Here is a 12,998-nt window from a genome sequence, read left to right on the forward strand (position 1 = left end):
GGTGGTAGATGGATCAAACAAACACAGGACTTAGACCCAAGAGAAGAGACCAGGCCCGTGTAAAAGTAAAAGTAAACAGCAAAATGTAAACTGTAACTTTTTGTCATGTTCTGCGTCACGTGCGCAACTGGAAGTGAACTAACGTAACAGATGCACACATATTTGGTTTTAACCCAAACCAAATATAACTAAACTTAACCAAGTAGTCTCTGTGCCTAAACATAACCAAACTGCGACTGTTTCACAATGTTAACAACATGTTTAAAAAAAAAAAGACTGTTACGTTCTCTGGTTCAGCTATGAGGACAGAAAGCACTCCTGTGGATCGTATTATAGGGTAGGAATAAACAACCGATATTGTTGCCTATATTCCCCTTTTAATTGTAAAATATACTGGCAGACTAATTATACTACTATACTAAACTAATATTCAAGCAGACTGGGATGGTCTTCCTCAGCCTATTCAGAAATGTCCACCCAGACAAAAAAAAGAAGGGAGTATATCATATTAGTCCTGGGTAAACTGCTCTGAGTCACTTCATATTTTAGAGCTCTTAACGAATTAGGGCTGGCCTTCACAGCCGATTCTCTGGTAGCCTCCAGCCTCTTCGAGGCCAACTGGTCACTCACAACCACATCAAGAAAGAAAGAGTGATGCAGTGTTCATGAACTATGCTTTAAAGGTTTGGATCGCTCTCTATGAAGATATGAAAAAAAGCCTAGACTGTGGATGTTATTATTCAACTTTGTCTTTTGATTGCATTTTTGTAAATGGACTTTATTTGTATAGCACTTTTTTAGTCTTAACGCACCCCTCAAAGCACTTTTACATAGTACAGGAACCATTCACCATTCACACACTATTGACAGAGGCGCTATACAAGTTGCCACCCTGCTCATAAGATACACACTACAATTCGGGTTTCAGTGTCTTGCCCAAGGACACCCTACGCGGGACTGCAGGGTCCTGGATCGAACCACCAACCTTCCGATAGGGGACCACGGTAGGGGACCTCTACCACCTATGCCACAGCTGCCTCTTGTATTGTTTGTCTCATCTTCCTGCCTGTCTTTTTAACTCAGTGCACTTTGACCACTTTGAGCTACATGTTATGAGAGGTACCTTACAACCAAACCGTATTATTATTATTATTATTATTATTATTATGAATACAAACAGCACATTGGAAGTACGATATGGCCTTGAAAAGGGGGCAAGAATACAAAGGATTGAACTAGTGGGGGAACTCCCTGAAAGCTGTGAGACCCTCCAATACCTTCACTGTCAGCAGGAGGAATTCCAAAACCTGAATTGATTAAGCCAAAGTACCATGTGTGTGTCTAGCACAAGGAGACAGCTCTGATCCTCAGCTAACAATATGAACCGGCACTCGGGTCATCTGCAGACAAGCTAAATGTTTGCTAAATGCAGATGTTTCTCTCCAGATGAGCTAAATGTTTGCTAAATGCAGATGTTTCTCTCCAGACGAGGCTAGAAATATAACATGAGAACTGTGTATGAGAGTGGAAATGAACAGAAGTGATTGCTGAGGCTGAGATGAAACATCACTGGTGTTGGTTTACATTAAAATGAACAAATGGTTGAAGCCATAATTCTACTATTTAGTCAACAGAAACAAATCCCATTCCAGTCTGTTATTGGGGCATCTGTTTAAAGGGGATCTACTCGATATTCAGCATTCAACATTAAAACCCATATTTTGCTATGCAAAGATAAAGTGGAGTAATCAGGAAAAAAGTTCTCTGCGCTTCTGCAGACCACAACAATCCGGTGCAGCCAAGGCAGGACACAACAGTATAAAATAGCAAAAAATTGCCGGTGCAACACAGATGTCTTCTTACTTGATGGTTTTATTTCTTAAGGTGCATAACTATTTATATATCATAACAGAGTAAATAGGGGGCCTCACGTACAAATGTGTGTGTGTGTGTGTGTGCATGCTCTTTCTCCTCACTTCTTGCCAGTAACTCCTGTGCTGTAAAATTGGTGTTTTCATGGCCACTGCATTTGACAATACACATCTCCTTTTAAAGAAAAAAAAGAGACATGGAGAGAAAAGAGAGAAGAGGACAAGTGAAGACCCGGAGAAAGAAACTAAAAGTGACACACGTGAAGGTATTAAGGCAAAGTGAAAGGAGAAGAAAGAAAGGAAGAGAAAGCATGAAATGAAAACATAATGGGATGCAGCAAAGAAGGCAAGGAAAGAATGTGAGAGGGAAAGGGTAGTCTGTCACAGTGTTTCTACAACAGGTCGGCCAAGACTGACAGTTAGTACTCAGAGACCCCTTTAATGCCAGTGTTAGCATCCCAGTAATCCTCTTAGACACAAGCAGCCCTGGGAAGGGATTTCACTACATGTAATTTAAGTTACAGTAGTCTACATTTTATAAAAAGAAAGAAAGTGGGGCCACATTGTATTTACCTACATGAGTTTCTGGTGCTATTATAGAGATTGCTCACATCTTTTCCACACAGGAATGTGACTTGGAAGTTTCGACACATTCGTATAAAATACGGATGCTTGGTCATTTGTTATTCACGCCTTTAGAGTCGGGACGGAATGACTGACGTGCGGCACAAGAACGGGACAGTAAGGTTTAGGAAAAGATGGTGGGTGGGGTGACAAGAAAGAGACATAAACCCGGGTCTTCTGGGTGAAAGTCCTGTGTTGTTTGACCCATCCACCCCCCCAACCTGCCTCCTTAAGCAGATCTTCAGTCTTTCATACTACTCTCTACCATTGTCTCTCTTAATACTACGTCATCTTACAGCGGCGCGGAGGAGCTGCTGCTCTGCTGCTCTGCCCGGTGCGTTCCTTACAGACGCTAAAGGGGGATTGTTGCGTCAGTATCTGACGCTGAGAGAGACTGACCAAGCGTCAGTATTATACGAGTTGGGAGTGAGAACGGGTTGGTAACTTTCAAGTTCTATTTGAGATTTTATGAACCGTGACCTCCTCGCAAGAACCCTCCAAATGAGGAATTATGACAAGAAAGGAAAGTGACATAACATGAACAACGAGAGAAGACATTGCAGCAGTTTCCTGGACATGTTGATCTCACAAAATCAAACATCACAAAATATTGCAATTTCCTAAAAGGAAAAAGCACAACCATATCTTTTTTGTAAATCATAATATTCATTTAAATACATTAAAGTAGACCTCAGATACACTACTGCTGTAATGACCAATTTTCTGATTAAAATGTAAGCTATATTTTAATCTGGGCTGATATTTGTATATTTTAGTAGCGACCGCCACCCGAAACGCATTCCATGCGCGTCTAGCTCAGAATGAATGAGTCCCGTTGAGTGCGTGGGTGACAGAAACATAACAAACAAGCTAAGCTTAAGTTTGTGTCAATTCCGCACATCTGAGTCAAATGTCTAGGCTCTTTGTAGCCTTTTCTCCTGTCTGTGACTCACCACAGAGAAGAGAAAAATAGCACAGAGGTCCCCTTTCTGCGCAATTACACTTCGTCCTGTTAGGAATGAAATGTAATACTATATCCTGAACAGCAAAGTGTGAGGGAATCCTTCCAAAGACAGCTGGAACAATAACAGCTGAACCTCTGCACTACAGCACGTCTTCCTAGAAACAGATCAGTGCACTGGCTTTATGGGGGATACAGTTCTCAACACAATCCAAAAACAGCTACCTCTCTGTAACTTGTTAGTCATGTTCAACATTTTCATCCAAAAATATATCTGATAAAAGTGGTCCCTTCAATGTTTTATTTATTTATTTACTGGCAGAACAATATTGATATCTAATGAAACATGAAGCTCAAATAAAGCAGGATTATCTCGGTCATTTTCTATTCTCACCACTTCGAAAAGAAACAAATATTGAAACCGCTTTTGTACTTTATTTATTTATTAATGCTCCTGAATTGGTTGACTTAAATCTTATCAGGCATCCCATTGCTGTGGTAATTTGGATAACTAATGCTGACCTTACACCAAACAACCTTTCAAGCAATTCCACTGTTGCGGACTAATTTCCAATATCAGAATGAAATCCTGAGAGTCTTGCTAGAGTTGAGGCGCGCTCCCGTCGTCTCACGATTGTCTTACAATCGCGAGGAATGTAATTGTGGCGTATTGCCAAAATATTTGAGGAGGTTGAGGTATGGCTGGATGCACAAATCATCTAAATTTGACACAGGAGATTGCAGTTCATACAATTTCATTCAATCATGACCACAATCTTTCTCCAACCTGACCCAACCAGGTTGTTTCTGTTGCCTAAACCATAGAAGTGGAAGATCAGGAACCATTGTAACTAAATGTTGTTGTAAGGTTGTGGTAAGGGAAGGAATTTTACAAGGGCCATGGGCCGCTGTGCCTCCTCAGTGTGGCCTTACGCCCCCCTAAAAATGATATGCCCTGACCGCAATGCTCAGTCCGAGTCAGTCTTTTTCCCGTCTTGACGTGAAGTCTTGGTAGTGAAGTTAAATCATGTGAACATTGTCAACAACAAATGGGTGCACTCCCTCCAGCACCAATCAGGAAGCAGCAAACAGCTAGAGCCAGGGTTGTTTATGACGCCGCGCTAAGCTAAACGCTAAAGGGGGAAAGTTGCTGATTTCCAACGCTTCTGAAGCGAGTCATCCAGCAGGAGTTTTACCGGCGGATAAACACCGACCTCTGGGTGCTGCCGCCATTCATCTGCATGTACGGCAGAACAGAACATTTGCAAACTTCCCCTTCAATTACCAGCTAACGCTAGCGGTAGCTGGCTAGCTTGGTTACATTTTTCAAAACATATCTAGTTGTAGTGGTGCAATGTGTGACCCTGCAAGATCCCCAGTCTTTACATAGTATGACATTAGATGTGAGATGGTTGTCTCTAGATGTGAGATGGTGTCAGACTTTAGGCTTTTCAAAGTCTGTTCAAAGTCTTCTAGTGTCTGGTAGGCATAACACTGCTAATAAAGCTCATTTGGGTGGGAATGGAGAGCAAAGAGAAGGAAGGGACTTAACCGAAGATAAAGTGTTAGTGAAGGTTACAAAGAAGACATATTAATAAAAGGAGGAAGTAGAGAGATAAAGCATCAATATCTGTCCGTTTCCTCTCCTTAACCCTTGTGTTGTCTTCCCGTCAACCTTGAAAAAACTACGTTTTTGACGCCATTTTTTCACAGTTTGTTTTTGCGTTTTCCAACATTTTAAATTGCTAAATTTTTCTTTTACACATTTTCAGCGCTTATTTCTACGTCCCATATTTTCTGATATAAAACAAAAATTGAAAACGGGTCAATGTGACCCGAAATCAACACAAGGGTTAAATTGATTTGGACAAAATACAGGAGAAACTTCCTCTCCCTTCTCCCTTCCATTGTTGTCATGGCTCGATTTCCATCTTTTCTTTCTCTCCCTCCATATATCTCTCCCATCGCCTCCTTCCTATTCCCGCCATCCTCTTCATCTGACCTCTTCTCTTACTTTCCTTTCCTCTCTTCCACTTGGTTATTTAGTATAGGCAGCTGCAGCCTTTTCAGAGCCTCTCATCAGTCCTCCACATTTCTCACTCCTTATTGTAGCACCAGTGCACTGACCCCTCATCCACCCTCCATTCCCTCCCCCTCTCTCTCTCTATCTCGCCCTCATTCTCTTATTCATTTTCTCTTGCCAAGTCAGCTCTCGGTGCCCTGTCGCTCTCTCTCTCTCTCTATCTCTATCCGTTCTTTTACTCTCTAGCTCTGGCAAAGTCGTTAATATGGAAGACAGTGTTCCTCAAAGCCACAGGGTCTTCCTTTCCTTTTTCTATTTTACTCTTTCATCTGTTTTCTATCCTTTTTTTTGTCTTCACAGCCACCAGGAGTTTTTTTTTAACGTATGTCCTACTCTTTGTTTACATATTTCCATCACATTCACTTGCTTTGCTCTTCCAACCACTCTCAAAATCAAATTTGCTTTATTGGGTTGGGTATTAGATGAAACATATTGCCAGTGTACTGAAATACAATTGAATCTCAATAACAACCACACTATGAGTGCCAAGTCCCTTGAGGCTACAAGGTTCACTCAATAAAAATTGCTGGACAGAGCACACATACTGACCATTTTGCTATCATTAGAGTTTTAACATGAGCACAAGGGCTAAAACAGAAGCTTGTCTGGAGGGTGATGCTTAGAAAGAGGATGTGGGACCTATTCAAATCAAAATGGTTTTACCCATGGGACCATGTCCTCACTACATAAGTTGTGTCTTCAAACAGCTTAAAACAACCAAGTCAATATCTAAAAAATTTCGCCGTATGTCCTTCTTTTTTACCTTACGCCTGCTTTGTGTTGGAATTTTAAACTCTGGTGGATTTCTGAGGACTATGGTTAACTGCTCCTCAGATCTCTGCAGGGTAAATCCAGACAGCTAGCTAGACTATCTGTCCAATCTGAGTTTTCTGTTGTACGACTAAAACTACTTTTGAACGTACACATGTTCCACCAAAACAAGTTCCTTCCCGAGACTATTTTGCAGAGGCAAAAGAAATGCCAATAAAGATAAACATAATAAATAGAGGAGCAGTTAACCATAGTCCACCAGAGTTTAGGAAAGGAAGTGGAAATGAACATCGGTGAAAAGACACGCATCCTGCGGCACCGGAGCAATCCCGGAAGTGGAACGTCGAGGATATAGACTACGTTATTATCAACTACTTCTGTGAGTGCTAATCTTGGATAAAACGCAAATGGTTGGTAGGCACTGTAGGTTTAAAATGGTCAAACTGTCACAACTGACATCTCAAATGATTTTTGAATGATGCTAAAATGTAAAATATGAGAAAGCTAAAACAGGGTTTCCACAGTGTCTTAAAAAGTCTCAAATTTTGATTGAGTGATTAGACCATTAAACACACAACTGTTTGGATCTTTTCCAGATACTAAAATGTGAGGATCTTTTTCCATTGAGTACTTTTACTTTTAAAAGATGATACTTACATAGTTTACCATGTAACATTTTCAAAGCAGGACTTTTACTTGTAACAGAGTATTTTTACAGTGTGGTATTAGTACTTTTACTTAAGTAAAGGATCTGAATACTTTGTCAACCACTGCTCAATGTAGCCATAGAGGTGGTAGATCAGTAACCACGTTAATTAAATGTTGTTGTAAGGTTCATTTCACAAGGGCCATGGGCCGCTGTGCCTCCTCAGTTTGGCCTTTTGTTCCTTTATAAAACGATCTACCCTTTAGCCACAGTGGCCTTGATGCCCCGCCTGCAATGCTCCAGCTGATTTCGCCGTTTTCTCCTCTGCCTATTTCCTGTTAATACGGTTTAGTGTCTTTTGTTGAGGCAAAGACAGAAACATGCATATGCATTCTTTTCTTCAGATTTATAAAGCCAAACTTACGTCTGGCTCTGTTTTATAAATCTGAATCATTGTGGAGCTGGGCGCACACATACAAGCCCAATTTCCACTCCTGCAGTTAAAAAAAAAAAAAAGATTGGCAACACCAAAGGCCAAGTGGCCTTGCCCCTAAAATGGTGAAATTCCAGGCCTGGTTCATAGGGGTCATTTTGGAAGACAATAAAGAATATTGTCATTTAGGTTTGGAGGCCTATTGGCAAATCACCAAAAGAAAAAGAAGACTGCATTTAAAACCGTCACATTCAATCTGTTTACAAAACCATGTCTTACAATTGTCTGTACAACTACACTCAGTTCTGTTTTCAATAACTGAGTCAGGGAATTTACTTTCAAGAGCAACATAGCATGGAGCTTTTACTGTGATGACTAGTAGTAATTTATAGAAAAAGAAATGTTCAGGTGAAAGGTACACACTGTTGACAACCAAGCTAAACTCAGTTGGAATTGCTCTGCTTCCATTACATGTGTAGTGGCAGGTTTGTTTTGACCTATTATATTTCATAGCAGTGAGTCCTTTTCCAAACAGATGAGAACAGGCTTTGCAAACTGACCCTGGGAACAGAGAGTTGTTGGTCGATATTCAGGCTAAATGACAGGGAGAACAAATGCATTTAAAAGATAAAAAATAACATAAGTATACACTGGCCATGCTTCCATTTATTCTGGCTAAGATATGACATTTTTAACTGACACATGCAATGTCAAGATGGTTAAGGCTAACGCCTGCTTCATACTCTACCAAAGTGTACCAAGTGTGTACTGTACATACGTAAGCTCTCTGCTCATTCAGCAGATGTGAGTAAATTGGCGTCCTTGGGCCCAGTCTGTGGTTTTAACCCACTAATCCACACAGCGGAAGCAAAGCCAACGTTACCCTGGAGTGAGGTATTTATACGTATAAAAGCGCTTTGAAACGATAAAGAAGTAACATCTGGAAAATACATCAAGAACGCAAGAGGGACATTAATAAGAGGGGCATTATCTCCATTTATTTTTGATTGGTTGCTAGTATTATTTATTCAGCATCCCTACCTTAAAACATGCTGTAGCAGATGTTGGCATCAGGTTACAAATTCTATTCGAACAAAGTGGCAGTTGGTCAAGGCCACACCCCCACCCTCCACCTTGCCCCCCCTCTCTCCTCCTCAATAGCTACAGACACAGAAATGGCACATCCTAAGGAAAGCTCATTGTGGGACTGGCTCTAGTGGCTGTAATTCTGCACCAAGGCTGAATTTCGGGAAAGAGACTTCGAATACAGTATTAGAGGACCACTAAGGCCTATATAAAAGCATCCAAAAAGCAGCATGTCATAGGACCTTTAAGACAAGAACGTTTTAAGACCATGAATGAAATGAGGACCTTGATCACAAAATCAACTAAGCCCTAAATTAAGTTATTTTCAAGCAAACTATCGCTAAACTTGCACTACCCCATAACTGAAACCTGAGAAAGACTGGCACCAATAACACAAAAGCTGATTTGCTGCCATATAAGTTGCATGTTGGTCTCATTTGTAGTCGTAATACAGCAAATTATTTTTGGCCTAGCGACAGAAAGAACTACAACACCACAGAATAAAAAAAAAAAAAGAGCATAGGTAGCGTTACATCGATGTAGGAAAATTAAAACCTGTTTAAAATGATTTAAGACCCAGAACACAATACTTTAGCAAATTTAAGACTTTTTAAGGCCTACAATTTTAATTTAGAAATTTTAGACTTTTTATGTCTTTTCCCCGATGTCCGTTTCATGCTGCTGTCTTTGTGTTGGCATTTTAAACTCTGGTGGATTTCTGAGGACTACGGTTAACTGCTCCTCAGATCTCTGCAGGGTAAATCCAGACAGCTAGCTAGACTATCTGTCCAATCTGAGTTTTCAACGTACAAATGTTCCACCAAAACAAGTTCCTTCCTCTGCAGCGCTGTGGAGGAAGGTCTGGCAATGCGAGACTAATAATGATGTGACCTAGCAAAATACTCAGACACATGGAAAACGACCCATCATTCACAATTAAGCCCTGCAAATCTCTGAAAGCTGAGCTGAAAAACAATAACAGCTTTTGCACCAAGGATTAGGTTGTCACACACACGCACACGCACACGCACGCACACGCACGCACGCAAACACACACACACACACACACACACACACCCCCGCTATCTCTTTGCGTCTCTCTGTCTCCTTGTATGGAGTCTGCTACAACATTTTGATTTACTTAAGTGACTCCATTCTGCAATCAGCCTCAGACATGAGCTATGTGTTTGTGCCTTTTTCCATTTGTGTGTGTTTGGCTTTAATACCAGCCACTGGCCTGAGGTTCATTAGCCTGATCAATGATTGACTCTCTCTTCTCTTACAATTTTCTTTCAAATAACTTTTCTGCCGTTTGACCCCGCTCTCTGCCTCTATCCTCCATCTAAATCTCATTGATTCTTTCTCATGTCAAGACGGATCCTTTCTTTCTTTCTTTCGCTCTTCCTACTCTCCATCCCTTCCTCCCATCGCCATCATTGATTCAGTCTGGTTTTGAGGAGAAATATGTTTTTTTCTCTCTCCTTCTCTTTCTCTCTGTCTCTGTTTCTCTCTCGCTGTCTGTCTCTCTCGCTGTCTATCTGTCTGTCTGTCTCTCTCTCTCGCCTTCCTCTCTCTCATTCAGTTGTTCATTGATTAGTTCTGGTGTTGAGGAGAATTGCCTACTTGGTCCCAAAGTAAAAAGCACTAAGTGTTATTCGTGTTTGTCTCTCCGCCTCGGTCAGACCTCCCTTTTGCTTTCAGTATAGACATTGTCAATAAGCCTTGGCGTCATCCCCCCTGTTTGCAAAGAAACTTGTCTGTTTTCTGTTGTTTTTCCGCTTGGAGCTGATAGCCTTGGCGTCTTGGCATCTAAAGGCTGGACGGTGGAGGGTTTTTGGCGTCTTTTCACTCTCAGGGAGAGTTGAGGAGTGGCGAGCTATTACACCGTCTTTGTTCACATGTCTACAAACAAATGTCACTCCTGGGTTAAAACAGTTTACGGAGCTAATACTGGCTTTTTATTGGAAAAGAGATCGGGTGCAGTTTGTCTCATTACTTAAAGTAGGGGTCTTCAATGTGTTTTAGGCCAAGGACCCCTTAGCAAATAATAGGGCTGGGTATTGGCAAGAATCTGGCGATACGATACGTATCACGATACATGGGTCATGATTCAATATATTGCAATATATTTCGATACTGTGCGTAACTAGTGGTGTGTCTCAGTATAGCCATCTAGCGGTAGGGAGTTTAAACACAACATAAACGTGAACCACTGTCTTACATGAATATTTTTGCACGTAAACTAAAAAAAAATAAAGAATCGATATTGCGTTTTTGAAAATGTATACAGTATTGCTATATAAAATTTTGCGATACTCAAGTGTATTGATTTTTTCTTACACCCCTAGCTAATAGAGAGACAGAGCAGGGACCCCCTACTACATATATAATAAAATGTAGTTGCATATTAAACATGACCTACAATAATGTGTAGGGCAGCCTAAAGCCTTTATACATACCTTTTTTATGGTGCATATAATACTTAGCTTTTAAATATATATATTTTCTGGCATATTCATATACATCATGTTTTAATGTTAAAAAGTGGCACAGTAAATCCTTAAGCCTAACTGTATCTGTGGATGGATACGTAATGTCAAGCTTAGCTGTAGGCCAGTAAGGCCATCATCAATGTTGTGTCCATTAAATTTTTTTTACTACTAATATGTTGGATTCATGTTAATGTGGACTCATGTATATTTTCAGGCATTATTTTAAAAAAAAAGTAAACTATCAAACAATAATTTGGCAACCCCCCTGCAGCTACCCCCTTTGAAGATCTCTGACTTAAAGTATATCTTATAGAATTAATCAATATGACCTTGCTTATCTATAGTTAACGTTAACCTAAACTGAATCTAATGAGACATGTTGATCAGATCAGAAACTGTCTTAATTAATTAATATCCTGTCTTTTTAATGGACAATTTAAATTTGATTGCCAGTTATTGTTTGTAAGGCTTCTCCACATTACATAAGCATACCCTCCAGTCTCTTACAATTATAATACACAACATCTGGGTAAATACATATCAGATAGCCTGATATCAGATGAGTTATATTTTCATATGGTAATGAAATGGTAATTATAATAAGTCACAGTAAATCAGAATAGACGTCCTGTGGCAACATGACCTGGACCTTACTGGTGTTGTTTTGAAAGACTTTGATTTTGTGGCTCATAAATAATGAGACAAATAACCATTTTCATTATGAGGGACTGACATGGATTAAAAGAATGGGTTGAAAACAAATTCAGAATGAAAACTGTGAGGACTATGAACTTTAGTGATCAACAATGCTTTCACAGGTTTGTTTATGATCCATCTTGGGATTTTTCGGTCAAAGTGAATACAGTTGTGTCCCTCAGACTAACAGCAGTGCTGTTGAATACAAGGAGAATGCAAGAGGAAGCCTTAGCCTGAGGCAGCACTGTGAATAAAATACAGTGTCTGTATCCCACCCGGCGTTAAACTCTGAGGGAGAAAAAAAAATAAGAGAAAAGGCTCACTGTTCAGCCTGCATTGTAAACATTGTGTGTTGTGTGTGTGAATGCCAGAGAGGGAGATAAACATCCCAGCTCAGACTCTACTGTTGTCAGGCAACGTTTGGCTTCCCAGTGCATGGAGCCACCCATAGATAGACACAGCGCTGTCATATATGTTTTTTAAAATTTGCTTAAGTTCTGCTTAGTTCAAACAGCAGCAACACCTTCATCTGCATACCTTTCATTTACACTCTCAAAGGGATGCGTCAGTTTCGACACTAGCTTTGATATGCAGGCACCCATATGTTCTCAATGCCTTTAGTGAATACGTCAATTACATTTTTCAAAAGTGTAAAAACTTAAAATTAAACTTAAAAATACACTGTATAGCCATACTCGATTGGTTTAATGAATTCTTACTCATAAAGTGCAGATGACATCCATATTTAAAGGGAATTAATGTACTTTTCTGAGGATGTTTCCATGTTTTTTGATGCACACCTGCAGCTTTAATTACTGTAGAAAAACAAGGGCTCACCCGATAACCAGATTCACAGGTACAACTTAAAACACAAAAATGAGTTCTTGATTAATGACTGGGAAAAAACAAAGTTGCAATACACACAAAAGCACCCCTCAGGCTATGCTTACTTGTGTTTTCATTTGCTCGGACCGCCAAGCAAAAAGTGATGAGATGGTCGAGACCCGACCTCTCTATATACAAAAAAAAAAGAAACTCACACCTGTTGTAAGACTGTGTAAAGTTATTTTTCAGTTAAATAGAACTAGCCATCAGCAGCAGGAATACTGTATGTGCCTTACATTTTGTACACTTGTAGTTTTTGCCATAGCATGTAATATTTAGTTAGTTTTTTGTTTGGCTACTTCCATTCATTATTCAAATTTTCTGACACACTACCAGATTCTACTGTAACAGTAATTGACCTTCTGTAGTATTTACAGTATAGTGGGATTGTTGTGCACATGTATATGTTCATATGACTAATGCAAACTTTTAAAATATGTATTTAAAAAA

At 40.0% G+C, this 12,998-nt stretch overlaps 1 protein-coding gene across 9 annotated transcripts in view; it reads right to left on the reverse strand.

The window, feature by feature from the left end:
• tenm3 (teneurin transmembrane protein 3) overlaps positions 1–12,998 on the reverse strand; it is a 294,603-nt gene that overhangs the window by 182,696 nt on the left and 98,909 nt on the right. The gene's annotated exons all lie outside the window — the stretch shown is intronic.

This window comes from Perca fluviatilis, chromosome 1 (genome assembly GCF_010015445.1).
Source record: "Perca fluviatilis chromosome 1, GENO_Pfluv_1.0, whole genome shotgun sequence".
Classification (NCBI taxonomy): domain Eukaryota; kingdom Metazoa; phylum Chordata; class Actinopteri; order Perciformes; family Percidae; genus Perca; species Perca fluviatilis.